Source organism: Helianthus annuus, chromosome 10, assembly GCF_002127325.2.
Source record: "Helianthus annuus cultivar XRQ/B chromosome 10, HanXRQr2.0-SUNRISE, whole genome shotgun sequence".
Lineage (NCBI taxonomy): Eukaryota > Viridiplantae > Streptophyta > Magnoliopsida > Asterales > Asteraceae > Helianthus > Helianthus annuus.
In genome coordinates this window covers 142,615,132-142,635,071 of record NC_035442.2, presented here as the reverse complement: position 1 = coordinate 142,635,071, position 19,940 = coordinate 142,615,132, and positions in this window count along the sequence as shown.

Genomic DNA, 19,940 nt, shown 5'->3' with positions numbered 1-19,940 from the left:
TAACATATTAATCACTTATTCAACCAAAACTATGAACAAGCATCAAAACACTAAACATAACACACAACTCGGTTTTCATATATGTCCGATTTCATGCCAAGTGCAACCCGATTTTTATGTATCATCAAGATCTAGTAGTTTAAACTCTATTTAACCCAAGATATCATAACCCATGCATATAGTTTCATCTTTTGACAACAAATGGTTATTTCATCAAACAAGCTTCTTGATAACAATCATCTCATATAAAAAGAACAACTTAACCATCAAACTCAAACACTAAGCATAACATGAATCATCAACATTCATACATCATAAATCACAACAAAAATCAACCATAAACATTAAAAACACTAACCGGTTAATGGGTTTCGAGGGTGTGTGTAAAGCTTCCAACCGGGTGTGTGTGTGAGCCGATCCAAGTCCAAATCCGAGAATGATGAAGTGTTTGTGTTCTAGAGTTTAAGTGAGAGAGAGAAGTAGGAGAGTGTGTGGGTGTAATGTTTCAACAAATGGTAACAAATAACTAAGGGTGGTTTATATATAGGCTAGTTCCAAGTGTGTGCACCCTTAGTGGGTTTCGAGTGGGGGGTTTACGGCCCAAAGGCCCAACCGGCCAAAGGTTCTCGGCCCAAAGGCCCATTCGGTCACTATTCACTCGAGACCTCATGGTCTCGAGTCGGGTTCTTTGTTCTCGGGTTGGGTTCTCGACTCACTTATAATACATATAATGCACACATAACAAGCACATATCATGTAAAAAGGTTCACGTTATCATTAAGTTTAATCATTCAACCAATCACATAATGTACAGGCAAGTTACATCACGACACGACGAAAGGTTCTAGATTTCGAGTTGTCACACGTATCATCCCCAAAACATGCTCCGGGGACCAAAAATACGAAACCATACAACCCTTTCTAGGGGTACACAAGTATCTGATATTACGCATGCTATGACAAAAAAACCGCCCTAGCCTGGTAGCTTTACAAGCTATACAAAAACACCCCAAATAATAAGGTGATTTACAATCCAAATTAAACCCCTCGCTCCATTTGTTGATCTGTCTAACATGATCCGACCCAGGATGTTTAACCCTATTATAATTCTTTTCAAATCCCAAATTGTCATGGCCCACGATACAGTACCACTTTCTAGACTTTATCACCTGACGACGATAAAAATAAAACCCGGGATGGGCTTTCATCCCAATGCAGCAACTGTTAGCTGTATACCACCCACTGCAGGCCCTCTTTATTAATCTGTGTAGCAGCAAAACCATCCCATTCCCAGTTACAGGCAACAGCAAATAGAACCACTGATGGGGATTTGCCAGAAAATTAATCAGCTCGTCATAAACATACGAGCCTATAGACACCAGCATCCAAGACAGCAGCATGACAGTTCTGCCCTTGTACCTGTATCCGATCATGTATCTTTTTCCCGCGCAGTGATGGGTAAAAAGAACATTTGGACTACCCTGATTACGAGGATGATGCGACCAGCTCTTAGTAGCCAAAACGTGCAACACACCAAGATCCAGGAACATCAAATCTGTACCGTAGCCCATCAACCAGTAACATAATGTAATAAAACGCCATGTCATTGGGTTCCACCTGTTAAGACTAACCCAACCCTTTAAATCCATACCCTCAATAAAACATATGAACAAACAGCAGGTTATAAATAACAAGGTCCTATATCCTAGGGGTTTTGGTTTGGGAGTAGGGTACAAAATACGGTTCCATCGAAAGAGCATCCTCCCAAACCAAGCCTGCCTTATGTCTCCCAGATTGGTGCCCATCCCTGGCACACTAGCAAGACCTAGATTCCCATAATGTCTCCACACAAGAAACAATAACTTAAAAAGGGTAGGGGTATTTGAGGTAACGAGAGACCAAACGAAATAAGATGAGAAGCAATCCACCAAATAACACCAAGAAATACTATTAGCGTGGACTACCCAGCACCCCCTTATAACTCCAGCCCAACCCAGCATTAAAAAGCCCCACCCACACGAGATAGACCCAGCCCATCACCCAGCCCACCCAGCCTCCAAACAGCAGACATCCAGATCAAGATCCAGGAAAAATTTACAACCCAACCCTTAACCCAGCCCACCCATCTCGAACTACAAAAGCAAAGATGAGAAAAGGAGTAGATTTTCATTTTGTGTGTGTTTTGGTTCTCTAACCAGACCATCTCAATCACTATCCCACTAAGAGCGACAAAAAGATGACTGTGGCAGACCCAAATCAGGAAGTAGAAATCAGAAAACCGGCTAACCATTGGCAGGGTGCATTTCCTTTAACAACTAACGACGTTAACTATTGTTTGTTATAAAATTAATATTTAAACTCCAACATAATTATATTAATTAGTTTAATTTTCTACACTAATATAAATAATAGATAAAAATAAAATGATAATAGAAGTTCCATTTTTTTAGTACGCATAGGATCCGGTTTACAAACGAGTCGGGTTTTAGGATCTATTTTTCGCGGATGTTACAACGTTTGCAAGGGAAAACACTAAAAGGCAAAATACGAAAGGAATAAAAGTTGAGCGACTAAACATGTATATTAGCAACGTTAAAGTAGAGGATTTAAACATGTATATAAACTAAGTTAATGTAAAGTTGAGGGGTTATATAATAAATATAGTAAAGAACAGCGGGTGAAATTAGATAATTCACTAAAAGACAAAACTCTTAGCTACTGTAGCTAAGGGTTGTGTTTTAGTAATAACTAGAATTGAGCCCCCCGCATTGCGAGGTGGGGGCATAAAACTGTAGCACCAAGGTAAACAATAATCAAACGATGATTAAAACCGAAAAATATATAACAAAATCACAAACTTATAATACCAAGTGACTCACATAACGTAAAACGAAGATGAATGCGAATTTATACCGACGGGGAGGAACCACTAAAAAAACGTGAATTCGTAACACGAAGTGACTTAAAGTCGAAGGGTCAAAGTAATACCGTACAAAGTTTTTAGAAAATAGGGGTTAAATGTGGCAACTTTAAAAGTTAACTAAAAAAGTTGAAGGTACAATCTAAACCACCACCAAACAAACTTTGTTTGCTCAAAGTCAAAAGTCACAAAAGTGACTGTATTAAAGGATCGACGGAACTTGTATTATATAATAATAATGATAATAATAAGAATAATAATAATAATAATAATAAATGAAAATCAATACAAATGTGGTCAAAATAAAAATTCAAACACATTCTTGTAGCTAATGATATAGTTTAATATATATAATAATAAGAGTAAAGTACAAAAATCATCCTTTATGTTGACACCAGATTGTAAACTATATCATTTATCTTCACAAACTTAAAAAAAATACTTGATGTTTGCAAACCCTTCCACGTTATGTCTTTTAGTCCTAACTCAGTTAATTTTCATAGTTAAATCTAACTAAGTGGACCCTGCATGAGAGTATTTTGGTCATTTTTCCTTAAATGCTAAAACAAATAATTATTAAAAAACCAAAAATAATTATGTTTAAGAAAATTATATATATATATATATAGGGAGCTGCTAAAATGAAAACCACCCCCAGTTGTAAGAACCATGAGAACCACTTTCCACCAATCAGAATAAGGGGTATTATAGTCATTTAGTCAATATATCAAATCATCTTTATTAAAGTCTGACTGACACACTTTTTTCACTCACCCCTAAATTTTGAAATCCTTTATTTTCTCTATCTTCACCCATCTCTCTCTGTCTCCTTCCCAAACAAAGAAAGCAAAAGATGTTTGATCGGTGGCGAGGCGATGGTTGGAGGTGGTTGGTCGGTGGTGGGAGGTGGTTGGTAGGTGGTGGAAGACGGTGGTGGGATGTGGTTGATCAGAAGACAGGGGGTGGTGGGTGATGGTGGGGGCGGAGGTAAATGGAGGTGATGGTGGTTGGTCAGTGGTCGGAAGACAGGGGGTGGTGGGTGATGGTGGGGGCGGAGGTAAACGGGTTTTTAACGGTATATTTTTTGGATTTTGTGTCTCTGTTTTATGGGTTTTGATCTTGTGTCTCTGAATTGTAAAATAGGCCCCCTCGGTTGTCGGCTAACCCCAAACACCACACCCTTTTGTCTCTAAACCCGGTGGTGCCGTCGATGCCGGTGATGTCGTCGATGTCGGTGGTGTCGGCGATGTCGGTAGTGCCGATGGTGCGATCGATGTCGGTCGTGCCGGTGGTTGGGTGGTGGCTAGAGGTGGTGCCGGTTTTGGGGGGTGGAGGAAGAGGGTGTTTGTTTAGGGGTGGTGGCTACTGGTCGAACTTCTTGTGTTGTTTGGGTGGTGGCTACTGGTCAAACTTCTTGTGTTGTTTCTGTTGGATTGCTTACCTATATAGCTTGTTTGTTTGATTATGTTTGTTGGGTTTTTCTTTGATTTGTTTCTGTTGGATCGATGTCGGTTGTACCTGTACAGCTTGTTTGTTTGATTATGTTCACTTGATGGGTCTGTACAGCGGTTGCCGATAGTGCCCGGTGGCGCCCCGTGGTGCCCACTGGTGCCGGGGGTGCCCCGTTGTGCCGATTGAAACTTTTTTTCGCCGACAATTGATATTGACGATCGTTCTTGGCAGTGATGATGCAAAAAAAAAACGCATTTTTTTGATGACGATGGCACGACAAGGATGGTGGAGGGTAGATTTTTGAAAATGCAACCCCACTTTGCAGCCTCTGATTATCGGAAAATCTGAGCCAAACCCTGTTTTTTTTTAGATACACATTGTTTTGATGTTGTTGGTTTTTTTAATTTTTTCCCACCCAGTCAATGATGATAGCAATCTATCTGAGACACCTACCGAGTGTGCGATTTATGGGTGCGTTCGTTTTAACGTAAAACGTAAAAACGTAAAACGTAAAAACGTAAAACGTAAAAAGTTTTACGCAAAACGTAAAACGTAAAAAGTTTTACATAAAACCTAAAAATTTTAACGTAAAAAATTTAACGTAAAACTTAAAATATAAAAAGGAGTTAATTGCCATTTTAGTCCCTGTGGTTTGGGTCATTTTGCCAGTTTAGTCCAAAGGTTTCATTTTTAACATCTGGATCCAAAAAGGTTTCATCGTTGCCATTTTGGTCCAACTGGCTTAACTCCATCCATATATGTTAAGCCTGCCAAGGGTATTTTAGTCATTTCATTTTTCTTTTTATTAACCCTTTATGGCTAAAATGACTAAAATGCCCTTGACAGACTTAACAAATATGGATGGAATTAAGTCAGTTGGACCAAAATGGCAACGGTGAAACATTTTTGGATCCAGATGTTAAAAATGAAACCTTTGGACTAAACTGGCAAAATGGCCCAAACCACAGGGACTAAAATGGCAATTAACTCTATAAAAAGTTTACAAACTTTAACGTAAAACGTAAAACGCAAAAACTTTAACGTAAAGCGTAAAACGTAAAAAGTTTTTTCGTAAAACGTAAAACGTAAAAAGTTTTTCGTAAAACGTAAAACGTAAAAAGGGGCGTGAATGTGGCGCATAAAAACGTCGCGGTAAAATTGGACGTAAAAAACGGCGCGTTAAAAAAACGACGCTTGAAAAAGTCGAGCGTAAAAAAAGGCGTGAAAAAGCGACCCATTAAAAAACGATGTGTAAAAACGGCGTGCAAAAACCGGCGCGCAAAAAAAATTGTCTTTGTTAAAAAAATCTGAATTTAAAAATGTTTTTAATATAAAAATCTTTTTAAAAACTAAAAAGTAATATAATAAAACAAAAAAGTAATTAAAAAATAATAAAGACAAAAAGACAAAAAAAAGTATTTTTACTAAACTACCCTTTTGAATTAAAATATTAAAGACATAATAAGATAAAATGTTTTTAATATTAATTTTTGTTACTTTTAATCTTATCCATCCATCTTCTTGATCTAAATGCTAGAAAGTGGTTCCCATGGTTCTTACAACTAGAGGTGGTTTTCATTTTAGCGATCCCCTATATATATATATATATATATATATATATATATATATATATATATATATATATATATATATATATATATATATATATAGGGGAAGGTTCATTTGAGAAGAAAATTTAATTGAGAAGAAAAAGAACAAAGGGTAATTTTGTAAATCATTAAATAGTTTTTTCACTTATCTCATTTATTATCATTTTTGACTAATTAATTAGTCATAAAGACTAATATCCTCCACACTATTTTTTTTTCCTACACACATCAAAAGTTATCCTACATATTTCGAAATTCATCCTACACGTTGAAATTTATCCAACACAACTCGTAATTTATCCTACACAACTCGTAATTTATCTTACACGATAAATTATTTTATTTTATTTTTTTGAAAAAATATATATTTTAAAGATAAGTTTCAAAATATTTAACGTAATTAGCTATTAAAGAGGAAGACTACAAATTAATGATCTATGTAGATTTACCAAAGTACCCTTATAGTAACATTAAATACTTATATTAAATGAAGTAAAATAAATCATTCTTATTGGTTGAAATTTCTTCTTTTTTCTTCTTACAAAATATTTCTTCTCATTTGAACTCTCCACTATATATATATATAGGTAGAGGATTCTGTAAAAAAAGGCTCAAAGTGTGAGAAGGGTAAGAAAGAATCTAAACCATTAGATCTGTAATCTAATGGTTGAGATCTTGATGACAATCTTGTAAATAGTATAACAATTAAAACAATTAATTTTCTAGATTAAGGGTATAAAGGTAAAATTAGCATTTTTAATTTTAGAAAGTCACATGTAAGTTCCCCCTTTATTTTTTAAACGCCAATAACTTTTTACACGTAACTCGTTTTTTTTTAAAAAATACACCATAATAACGAGTGTTTTTTAATCTTTAATATGAGTACCATATTACTATACTTATATACCGAAAAAAAATTACGTTCAATCGAATGTTTCAGATGGTTTTTTGTTTCAGTTCATGGTGTTATATTATTATTGAATGGTGTTATAACTTATTGAATGGTGTTATATATGTGTTGAATGGTGTTATATAATTATTGAATGGTGTTATATACTTATTGAATGGTGTTATATAATTATTGAATGGTGTTATATATGCGCTGAATGGTTGTTGCAGTGTTATTCGTAGTGTTTTTATAGAGATCTTTAAAATGATGTTATATACTTATTGAATGGTGTTATATACTTATTGAAGGGTGTTATATAATTATTGAATGGTGTTATATACGTGCTGAATGGTGTTTGCAGTGTTATTCGGTATTCCTATAAATTAGGGTGGCGGTTTATGGAAGGTTTTGAATTAATTAAATCAATGATAAAATTACTTGATTACCCTTTTTAATTAATTTAGATCTAATGACTGAGATTCTTTCTTACCTTTCTCACACTTTTGGTTTCTTTTTACAATAACCTTACCATATATATATATATATATAGGGTAGGGTTAATGTAAAAAGGGGTGGTTTTGTGAGAAACATCGGAGTGAAACGAAAACGAGATTTGCAAGAGACTTCATAACGCCTATTTACGACAAGTATTTAATCAACAAGATTTCATTTCATTACTAAGTTAAAATACATTGTTTTGAAACAAATACAACAAGTCGAACAAGAAACAAATTACAACAACAATACTAAATTAAAAGGGGTTTCTAATCATCCTACTAGATTCCGTTCATCATCATCATCGTCAATTTCCTGCAATACGTATTAAAATACATGTCAACACATAAAGTATTAGCGAGCATAGAAGTTTGAGTATTATCATAAGTATAAACGTTTTAAACAAATCCACATGGCATAATCGTAATCTATGACTTAACATATCAATACTAGTATGCAACTTACAATTGTCAACCCAAAGTTTCCCGCTAGCGTAATCTTATCGTAGCAACGACAAGACCGTTTTGTTTAACTTAACATGACCTCAAGAATACGGGCAGTGCGTTAATCCTATAGCGCTATACATATTAAGGGAGGTGTGTACGAAGTTAATGACAAGTATAAAGAAAATAAGTATTCTAGCATGTATGAGTTCTAGTATCACGTATCAAGCATGTATATTGGATTGTTTGTTTGTAAGCATGTTTGTAAGTGTATGTATGTGTTTTTAATAAGGAATAAGCATTGCACCCAAAAGGTGTCGAAAAGAAAAAGCGTCATGTACACTCACGGTTTTGCCAGCTTTCCGATTAACCGCGAATTGACGAGATGTTGAGAGTGGAACACCGAAGTTACCCTATATTGGGGAAACGAAGGTGTATGAGTATTCGGAGTTTGTAGATAGTTCAGTTTCGGAATTAATTATAAAAAGTATATGTACACGAAAATATTTATCTTGTCTAAATACTCGTTTGGACACTAAGATTTTGTGTGTTTTCATGGGTCCTAACTTGCCCATTAGAATCACATATGAGGAATAAAGAACAAATATAATATAGCCTAAGTTCTTAAAATCTAACCATAATCCGGTTAGCACCATGAATACGGCTAAATATATATTTTATATTATATTGTATAAGTCCATCATGTATAATCATGTAGTATCATGTAAGTCAAGCATGGAGGTAGGATGATTTCCATCCATTAAACCTCATTGTATGATTCACCAAAGCACAAGGTTATCAACATAATTGATAACCCGGTTGGTCATGAATAATAAGAATTATAAACTAACTAGTCTGCCAAGTAGCCAAGTAAGATCAACTCGGGTGTTCCATACCCATCATGGCAAATGTTGGAGGTGTGACGGGGTTTGTCACACCCCAACCGATGGCGGAAACATCGGAGTGAGACGAAAATGAGACTGCAAGAGACTTCATAACGACGAGTTGTGACAATATTTAGATAATTCAAATTTCATTGATACTAGAATGGAAATACATTGTCTTGAAAGAAAGTACAACAAATTACATATAACGTAACAACGTGAATCAAGTACAAAGTTTAAATCTAGGTGTGTTTCTAATCCACCCTAAATAATATTCTTCATTGTCATCAACTAGTTTCTTGCAACATGTATAAAAAAAGATCAACAAAAGTTTGCGTGTATACAAGTTTAATTACATAGCATAATGGTGTATAAAGTTGTCTCGTATCCAACATGGTAATTTGCATATATTGTTACTATCATACTAGCATGTGTTAACTATAAGTCAAACCAAAGTGTATCGCAATCGTGCATACCATTGTTACCGAAACGACAAGGTTATAAAATAGTTTACTTAACAATACTACAAGAATACGGGTGGTGCGTTAATTATCCTATAGCGCTATAATTGTTAAGGTAGGCTTGCAAAGTTAATGAACATATAGAACACAAGAATAACATAGCATGCGATAACAAGAATAATACAAGTATCATATTATTAACGGACAAAGTATGTGCGTAAACAAGTTAAATTGTGATTTGTATAATTGTACATGTTGCACCCAAAGTGTATAAAACAGAAAATGAGATCGAGTATACTCACGGTTTTGCGTAGAAATCCCGTGTACTTGAGCTGAAGCGTAAGAGAGTAAGGACACCAAAGTTACCCTACATTGGGGAAATGAAGGTGCGTGAGTATTCGGAGTTTGAAGAGAGTTCGGATTCGGAATTTAGTATAAAAAGTATATATGTAACGAAATTATATCTAGTCTAAATACTCATTTGGACACTAAGTTTCCACGTGTTTTCATGGGTCCTAAATTGCCCATTAGAATCACAAACGAGGAGTTTAGAACAAAGCTAATATAGCCTAAGTTCATAACATCTAACCATAATCTGGTTAGTATCATGAATTCAGTTATATATATATATATAATATATATATATATATGATATATATATATATATATTATAGTCATATGTTAATCCGGTTAGTATCATGAATTCGGTCCATCATTTATTATCATGTATTGTCATATAAGTCAAGCATGGAGGTAGGATGATTAGCATCCATTAAACCTCATTGTATGAATTCATCAAAGCACAAGGTCATCAACTAAGTTGTTACCAGGTTGGTCATGAATAAAAAATAAAATACAACTATCTAGTTCATCAAGTAGCCAAGTAAGATCAACCCAGGTGTTCCATACCCATCATGGCAAATGTTGTAGTTACGGTGGGGTTGTGTTACTTTGATTCTTGGAAGCTACTTGGATGAATATAAACAAAACAAGCAAGTGAGGTAGTGGAACTAGTTTGGAAAGCCCAAGCTTCCATGGTTCACACATTTAGACACATTCAAGACTCACCACATGAATAATGGTGAGCTTGGATGGTCACACACTTGAAGGTTGCTTGGAACCTTATCAAAACAGAAAGTTTAAGAGGTTCTTAGACCTCTAAACTCATGGGAATCAACCCTATTCAAGCCCCATAACCATAGATTTGGTTAGAATCAAGATAGGTGCAAGATTCTTACAAGAAATCTAAGTTTAAGTAAAGTTCTTCTCCAAAACAGAAAGTTGGACCTCAAAATGGTGATGTTCCACCTCGAACAACCCGAGATCCCTATGTGGAAATGGGAGAGTATAGCTATGGATTTCATTACGAAACTCCCCCGTACGCCATCAGGTCACGATAGCATTTGAGTTATCGTTGATCGACTTACCAAATCCACTCACTTTCTGCCGATACGAGAAGACTTTAAGGTAGAACGATTAGCACGAATCTATACCGACGAAGTCATTGTCGACATGGGACACCTTGTAACATCATCTCTGACCGCGACGTTCGATTTACCTCGTGCCTTTGAGAAACTTTTCAATCCACCCTCGGTACAACTCTTAATCTCAGTACCGCTTTCCATCCCCAGATCAACGGTCAAACCGAACGCACGATTCGCACCCTTGAAGACATGCTTCGTTCGTGCGTCAAAGATTTTGGTGGTAATTGGGATTCGCTTTTATCTTTAGTCGAATTCTCATACAACAACAATTATCACTCTAGCATTCAAATGGCACCATTTGAGGCATTATATGGAAGAAAATATCGATCGCCGATTGTATGGCACGGGATCGGAGACACGCAAATTACCGGTCCTGAGTTATTACAAGAAACGACTTACAAGATCCTCCAGATCTGAGACAATCTCTTGAAAGCTCGGAGTCGTCAAAAGAGTTATGCCAATAAACACCGCAAGTCCCTTGAATTTGACGTTGGTGATCACGTGCTCCTAAAGGTTTCACCTTATAAGGGGGTGATCCGATTCGGCAAGAAAGGAAAGCTAGCGCCTCGATACGTTGGACCCTTTAAGATTCTGGAAAGAATTGGAAAAGTGGCCTACAGACTCGAATTACCAGAGGAACTCAGCAACGTACATCCGACTTTCCACGTTTCGAACCTCAACAAGTGTCTAGCCGAGCAGAATTTACATTTTCCTCTTGAGGATCTGCAAGTGGACGAAACATTACACTTCGTGGAAAAGCCAATTGAGATCGAGGACCGAGAGACCAAGAAACTCCGACGCTCTCGCATTCCTATAGTGAAGGTTCGCTGGGAAGGCAAGCGCGGCGCCGAGTTCACTTGGGAACTCGAAAGTGATATGAAACCTAAATATCTACATCTCTTCGTTATGCCTGCGCCTTATCTTCGGGACGAAATTCCCTAAAGTAGGGGAGGTTGTAACAACCCGACTTTCCGAAGTACAAGTCAAAGTCAAAGTCAGGTCGTTACTCAGATCAGACATTTCTTGCTTAATCATTGCTTGTACTCTCGAGATTCGATAGACGATATATACGTTAACAATATTTTAAACTATGAGTTCTACAACACGTTTTATAATGCTTATTCAAACGCATTTATCGCATTTAACGCACTTACAACGCATACTATTTAATGCATGATATCGCATCGCAAGTTAGTCTAAACGCTATCACGTCGCACACGCATCGCAACTTGAAACACAGTTAATGGTATTGATTCTATGTGTGTATGTTATTATGTGCTTACTTGTGTTTGCCTTATATGTATTTTGGGATGATATTCACAAACGCAATCGCAACTCTATCGCAACGCAATCTTATCGCGAACTCGAAATTAAGGTTTACTTTAATGCATTTTATGAGCTATGTTAATTGTGTAACTATTGCTTAATACTATCGCAACGCTTACTCGCAACCCGCCTAAACGCAACGCAATGCTTAACACACGAAACGAAGATTGGAAAACTAACCCGCACGAGCCAACCGATCGAACGACCATTCGATCGAATGGACATCTGGCCGGATAACTGTCCGATCGAATGGCCGTCCGACCCACTTAACTCTCCACCGCCTTTTCTCCTCCCACCCTATAAATACTCACCTGTCACATCAACTGTTCATTGATGTGACAGCCTTATCCGAACAGCACGCTAACAAGCTCCTTTTCTCTCGATTTCTCGCGATTCTTGTAAGTTTTCTTCCTAAATCTTGTGCTTCCATCTTCCTCACACACTTCCTCATCATCTTGATAGGTTGGTAAAATTCCATAGCTAAATGGTTTTAAGGTTAATTACTCGAAGTTACTTTCTAGAATACACTACTTTGATATGGTTTGTGTTTTGCAGGCATTGACGCATTTAAGGTGCATTTTGGAGATTTACTGAAGCTTTGGGCGGATGCTAGAGAGAACGTAATTGAAGAAAATGCAAAAAAGAGGCAAAACTGAGCTGAACTCTGCGCCAGAAACAGTCCAAACTTCATTTTGGCTTATCCTGAGCTAGAAATTTCGAGGCTTATAATATATGCATTTGGGTAGCACGACGAGACGAATCAAAATATAAGGTTTTGAAGGGCCTAAAATTGACGCATTATCTGTTGCACATCGGCTGATTAGTAAAAATGGGATTTTTTTTAGAGAAAAAGTAAATTTTGGAAAAGGGGGAGTTACACTTTATTATTCCTTCAACACCAATTCATTTGAAAAAAAAAACACCTCTAACTCATCTCTAACACCACCTACCATTCACCTCTAACCTAGAATCCTAATCCATTCCACAATTACCACTTCATCTTCATCCATTCTCCACCATCCAAACCCTAACCCCTAACCCTCAACTCTCCTTCAAGACTCAAGATTATGGTTCAGTGCTTATATTCATCCTCCGTTGATCACGCCTCTTCGACCATGAGCGGCTAGTCTCTTCGGTTTCACCCCGGTGTAGATGTTGTAAGATTTCAAGGGTTTATGCATTTGTATTTTAATTTGGTTTTGTGACAAATTGTTTAGTATTTGAAACCTTGGATAATTAATTGTCTTGCATTTGTTTCGAATTCGTGAATTGTCGAACGATGATAAAGTTATGACTTTGCGAAATGGTTATGTGCAATTATGCCTTATCTTAGGTTAGGATTTACATGTCCGAGGTAATGAAGTGCATTGTGGTCTGTTTTCTATGACGTAGATAGCAATTGGCACCTAAGTTTCGTGATAGTAATCCGTTAATCACTATATGCAATTGAATCAAGTTAAAACATGTAGGAACCCTAGGTCTTGCAATTATCGAACCGGGTGTGATCCGTATTCTAATTTCTTGTTTCAAGTTTTTAGTTTAGTTTACAATCTTAGTTAATCACACATTGTTTTAAGAATAACATCAATTTGTCGGTTTACTCCGATTTATTTTCATAACCAAATAAATTTATAAAAATTAGCAATCTTCATAATCACATTGTACATTTTTGTAAATAGTCTAACTAGTCAAACAGGTCGTGCGATACTGACGGCATGCTCTTCGTGGATTCGATACCCAACTTACCCTAGCTACCTAGGTTTTATTGGGTTTTTGACCGATTGGGATGACACGGTCACGTCAAAATGGCGTCGTTGCCGGGGAGCTAGTGCGCTTAGTATTTCATTGCTTGTTCGATTTTAGTTTAGTTTTTTTTATTTCTTGTATATTCGTGATTTTACTTTGGGTGGTCGAGCTTGTGTGTGCAGGTACATGTTTTGCAGGAATTACTTTTCAATATGAATTGGGTGGATGATGATCCCTATGAGTGTTACGAAAGTGGAGAGCATTATTTTGAGGATTGCTCTATTTTCTACGAAAAAGTTCAAGCTTACAAGGATCGGGAAGACTACTTTAGCGGATTGTACGGATATGGGAGGGCGGATTATGAAGATTTCAATGGTCCATCCTCATATTATCCATACGACAATCCACCAACACCACATTATCAAGAATACTACTATGAAACCGAATTGCCACATTTCTCAAGTTACCGGGAGGAGTATGATGATTATTATAATGAATAACCTCAACCGGCGTCCAAGGAACCTCAAGATTCAATGCATTCCAAGCTTGATGCTCTCATAAATATGGTGAAAGGATATCATGAAGATATCAAAGATATGAAGAAAGCGAATGAAGTGAGAGATAAAGCCCATGAAGTATTGGTGATGCAAGTGGGTCAATTAGCGGAGGAAATAGCCCAAATTAAACGCGACCAAGAGGTTTTGGCTAATGGTGCAATGGTGGATGGTGATGTGGTGGAAGAGGTTATGGAACTTCCGGAGCAAGTAATTGAATGTTTAAACCGAGCGGAAGACGTAACACCGCAAGACGGGTCAGAGTCAAAAGAAGCTCAGAGTCATATATCTCCTTCTCCCAAACTTATCATTCCAACCAAAAAAGTTGGGGATGCGGGTTCGGGTATAAGGATTCGAAGGGTGGCCTTGCAAGACATTGGACAATTCGTCAAGAAACGACCCCAAAGTAGTTTAATACGCATGCTGTAACATTCCCAAAAATTTTATTTATATAAAACATATAAAAACTTATGTTATTAAAAGGATGCATCATGGGTAAGTTGACCAATGGAAATATGAGATATTTTGGGCAAGCGTAGGAACCATTTAATAATTATAATAATAAAATACGTTATATTTGAACCTACTCCGTTTTTAATGAAACTTGGTTCAAAATGTAGATACCAATATTCTCGTTCTAATGACATATTCATTGTTTTCTAGAACGTCATATTTTAGAAGTTATACCCGCCAAATAAGTGAAGCAGATGAATTAATTATAATAATAAAATATTAATAAATTTTAAACTTTTTATCATTAAAAATTTCATACGTTGAATGTATATGATTAGTTGCACTAAAATTTGACATATGTGTTCATAGAAAGGAATGCACATGTATTAGTGGACGTGTCCATTTCCAGATGTCCATTTTTCTAAACCTCTAAGAATTTTCTAAACCTCACTTTTTGATTTGATTAGACGTTGAGGATAAACCGGTATTAAAAGCTCTTGTGTCCTTGGACGACCTCGGTATCTTACCAACACTATACTACGTCCACGATGGGTGCACTTGCCCATATGTGTGTTTAGTGTTAGTAAATATCGTGTTTTATAAATTTAAAACTTGGCTAAAGGTGTAAAAAGGGCTTAATTATACATATAAATTATATATACACCAACACACATCAAGTTTTTGGCGCCGCTGCCGGGGACACAAGGATTTTAAGAAAGCTTAAAATCGACGGCTTAATCAGTTTTTCAAAACCTTTTTAAAACGCGCGCATTTTTTTTCTTCATTTTAGTTAGTTTTGCATTTACAGTAGCCTGAACACGGGGCCGTGCTCGCTGAACACGCCCCCGTGCTGCATATTTTTAGAGTAGATACCTAGATACAGAGTCTGAACATGGGGTCGTGCTCACTCAACACGCCCCCGTGCTCAACGTGACCAGTAAATTTAATTAAAACGCCCAGATACAGACCCTGAACACGGGGCCGTGTTCACTCAACATGGGGCCGTGTCCAGCTTCTGTTTCCGTCTTATTTTTGTTTTCTGGTCCCGAGACTCAGTTGTGGTCTGTTGAGTGATTCTTATGGATCAATACTCAAGAGGTTACAACTACACCTATGATGAGGATGATTATAGGGGTAATTATTGCACTAATTGTCGTAACACACGCTCGGTTCAATATCACTCATATCAACCATCCAATTCATACAACCATTATGAGGAGCCCAGGTACGAGCCATCAACTTCATACACATCCTATGAAGACCAAAGGTATGAACCTCCTCCCTCATACTCATATTTTGATGAACCAAGGTATGAGCCTTCATACTCATACTTTGAAGATTCAAGGTATGAGCCACCACCTTCATACTCTTATTATGAGGAACCATGGCGTGAACAACCCACCTCATATGAGTACTATGAAGAACAAAGTTTCGACCCTTATCCATCATATACTTACAATGAAGAACAATCATATGAGAATTATGAGGAGCCAAGGATCGAACAACCGGATTCAAGCTTTGAGGGATCCAAATTCTTTCAATCTCACCGAAGTGACCAATAGGATATTAGAACACATTAAAACTATCGAACGTTGCATAAAAGAATCTCGCGAAAGGGAAGAGGAATCCCGCGCAAGAGAAGAGCTAAAAAATGATAATAACGTAGAGATAGTTGAAAGTGTAAAAATGGAAGAACAAGAAAGTGAAAAACCGACACATGAGTTAAACAACGAAAATGGTGAGTCCGATAATGTTAAAATTCAAGAAGAGTCTAATTTTGAAGAAATTAACCTCTTGTCACCTACTTTCGAAAATCATTGTTTAATAACCCCTCATGCCAAGTTTTTAAAAGAGTTAAACACTAGTGCTAAAATCAAAGACTTAGTAAGTGTTAAGTTAACTAATGATCAAACCTCGCTAATAAAAGAAGATCCTTTTGAAATTAACATTACACCGGTTCCATGTTTCTTTCAAAATTCATTTATTAGCAATATCACCATCGATAAGGATCTTTGTGTTAACATAATGCCTAACTATATTTTTGAAAAATTAAGTGTTAGTGATTTTACTCCACTTCAAATACCCATTTTTCTATCCAATCGGTGTAGTTGAAGATGTTTTGGTTCAAACAAATCAAATGGTAATCCCAACCGACTTCGTCATCCTAGATGACGCCCCCTTAGTCTTGGGAAAACCTTTTGTACAAACTCATAGAGCTTTGAAAAACCGGAAATTTAACAATCTACCTCTCCAATTAGGGGCATTCAAAAGGAGCATAGATCTTGAGCGCTCAATGAAGTATCCTTTTGGCAACAATGACCCCCTAATTGAAGATGAAGCTGAACCACCCGATACAACCAACGAAGAGGACCACTTTGTCGAGGAAGAGATAGCCATAGAACAAACTTTTAAGGTTCTTGATCTAGATGAGCCACAAAATAAGGTGTCTTCTAAAGACCCACCCATTGAGCTCAAAGAACTTCCTAAGGGTTTGGAATATGCTTTTCTAGGCAAAGAAGGCAGTTTACCCGTAATTATTTCATCTAAATTAAGTAATATAGAGAAAGAGAAATTAGTTAACCTACTTAAAAAACACAAAAACGCGATCGCTTGGAAGCTTGTAGATATTAAAGGAATAAGCCCTTCCATGTGCACGCACAAAATTTTAATGAATGATGACTACAAGACGGTAATTCAACCACAACGAAGAGTGAACCCCAATGTTCAAGAAGTGGTTAAGAATGAAGTCATCAAACTACTCGACGCCGGACTAATCTACCCTATCTCCGATAGCCCGTGGGTAAGTCCCGTTCAAGTAGTCCCAAAGAAAGGAGGTATGACGGTAATAACTAACGAGAAAAATGAATTAATACCAACGAGAACCGTCACAGGATGGAGAGTCTGTATAGATTATAGGCGATTAAATGAAGCGACTAGGAAAGACCACTTTCCTTTGCCCTTCATTGATCAAATGTTAGAAAGATTATCCGGTCATAAATTTTATTGTTTCTTAGATGGTTTTTCAGGTTACTTTCAAATACCGATAGCACCAGAAGACCAAGAGAAAACAACTTTCACATGTCCCTACGGAACTTTTGCATATCGACGCATGCCATTCGGTCTATGTAATGCGCCTGCAACATTCCAACGTTGTATGGTCGCCATTTTCCATGATATGATCGAAAAGACAATGGAAGTCTTCATGGATGACTTTTCCATCTTTGGAGACTCATATGACCAATGCCTCGATAATCTTGAACGAATGCTATCCCGATGTGAGGAAACTAACCTCGCCCTTAACTGGGAAAAATGCCATTTCATGGTAACAGAGGGAATAGTACTCGGTCACAAAATCTCAAGCGAAGGAATGGAAGTTGATCGAGCAAAAATAGAGACTATTTCTCGATTACCTCCTCCATCCTCCGTGCGAGCAATCAGAAGTTTCCTAGGACATGCCGGATTTTATAGAAGGTTTATCAAAGACTTTTCAAAAATTTCAAGGCCTCTAACAAAATTACTTGAAAAAGATGCACCCTTCATCTTTGACAAGGAATGCAATCAAGCATTTCTAACCCTCAAGGAAATGCTAGTCAATGCACCTATCATGATAGCGCCAGATTGGAAATTTCCTTTCGAAATCATGTGCGATGCAAGTGACTTCGCTGTTGGAGCAGTCTTGGGACAAAGAAAAGAAAAACATTTCCACCCAATTTATTATGCTAGTAAAACTCTTAATGATGCGCAAGAAAATTATACAACTACAGAAAAAGAATTACTAGCGGTGGTATTTGCTTTTGATAAATTTCGTTCTTATCTTGTTCTTTCTAAAACAATAGTCTATACAGACCATGCAGCCATCAGGTACCTTTTCAAGAAGCAAGACGCAAAACCCCGTTTGATAAGATGGATTCTACTCCTCCAAGAATTCGACATTGAAATCAAGGACAAAAGAGGAGCAAAAAACACTGCTGCAGATCATCTCTCACGCTTAGAAGACCCAGCTTTGGAGACAACCAGAGACGAGCAAATCAACGAGAAATTTCCCACGGAATCCTTGGAAATGATGGAGAGTAGACAAGAACCATGGTATGCCGACTACGCTAATTTCTTAGCTAGCGGTGTAGTCACCAAAGGATGGCCACATCATCAAAGAAAAAAATTCTTTGCTGATGTAAAGCATTACTTTTGGGAAGACCCCTATCTTTTCAAAATGTGTGCCGACCAGCTCATCCGAAGGTGTGTCTATGGTAATGAAGCACGAAGAATTCTCCATCATTGTCATGAAGGTCCATACGGAGGACATCATGGTGCCGCAAGTACCGCACGAAAGGTATTTGATTCAGGATTTTACTGGCCGACCATTTACAAGGATGCACAAAACCTTGTAAAGACATGTGATGCCTGCCAAAGATCAGGTAATATTTCTTCCAAAAACGAAATGCCTCAAAATGGCATTCTCGTCTGTGAAATCTTTGATGTGTGGGGACTCGATTTCATGGGACCTTTCCCACATTCGAAGGGAAACAAATATATACTTGTGGCAGTCGATTACTTGTCTAAATGGGCAGAGGCCGAGGCTCTTCCAACAAATGATGGAAGAGTGGTGGTAAAATTTCTGAAAAAGCTGTTCTCTCGTTTCGGGACACCAAAGGCTTTGATAAGTGATAGAGGTACCCATTTTTGCAATCATCAACTCGAAAAAATATTAACAAGGTATGGGGTCTATCACCGGGTCTCAACAGCATATCATCCTCAAACAAATGGGCAAGCCGAAGTGACTAATCGAGGTTTAAAACGAATACTTGAAAAAACCGTAGGAATAAATAAAAAAGAATGGGCTGACAAATTAGACGACGCTTTATGGGCTTTTCGAACTGCTTATAAAACCACTATAGGCACAACCCCATATAAACTCGTCTATGGAAAAAGTTGTCACTTGCCAGTAGAAATAGCTCACAAAGCCTACTGGGCAATAAAAAACGTAAACTTAGATTTGAAAATGCCGGTAAAAATCGATTTTGTCAAATAAACGAATTAGACGAACTTAGGAATTATGCATATTCTAACTCCGAAATTTATAAAGAAAGAATGAAAAATTTGCATGATAAATATATTAAATCTAATGAATTTCGGGTTGGAGACCAAGTTCTATTGTTTAATTCACGACTTCGATTATTTCCCGGTAAGTTAAAATCTAGGTGGTCAGGACCTTTTTCCGTCACC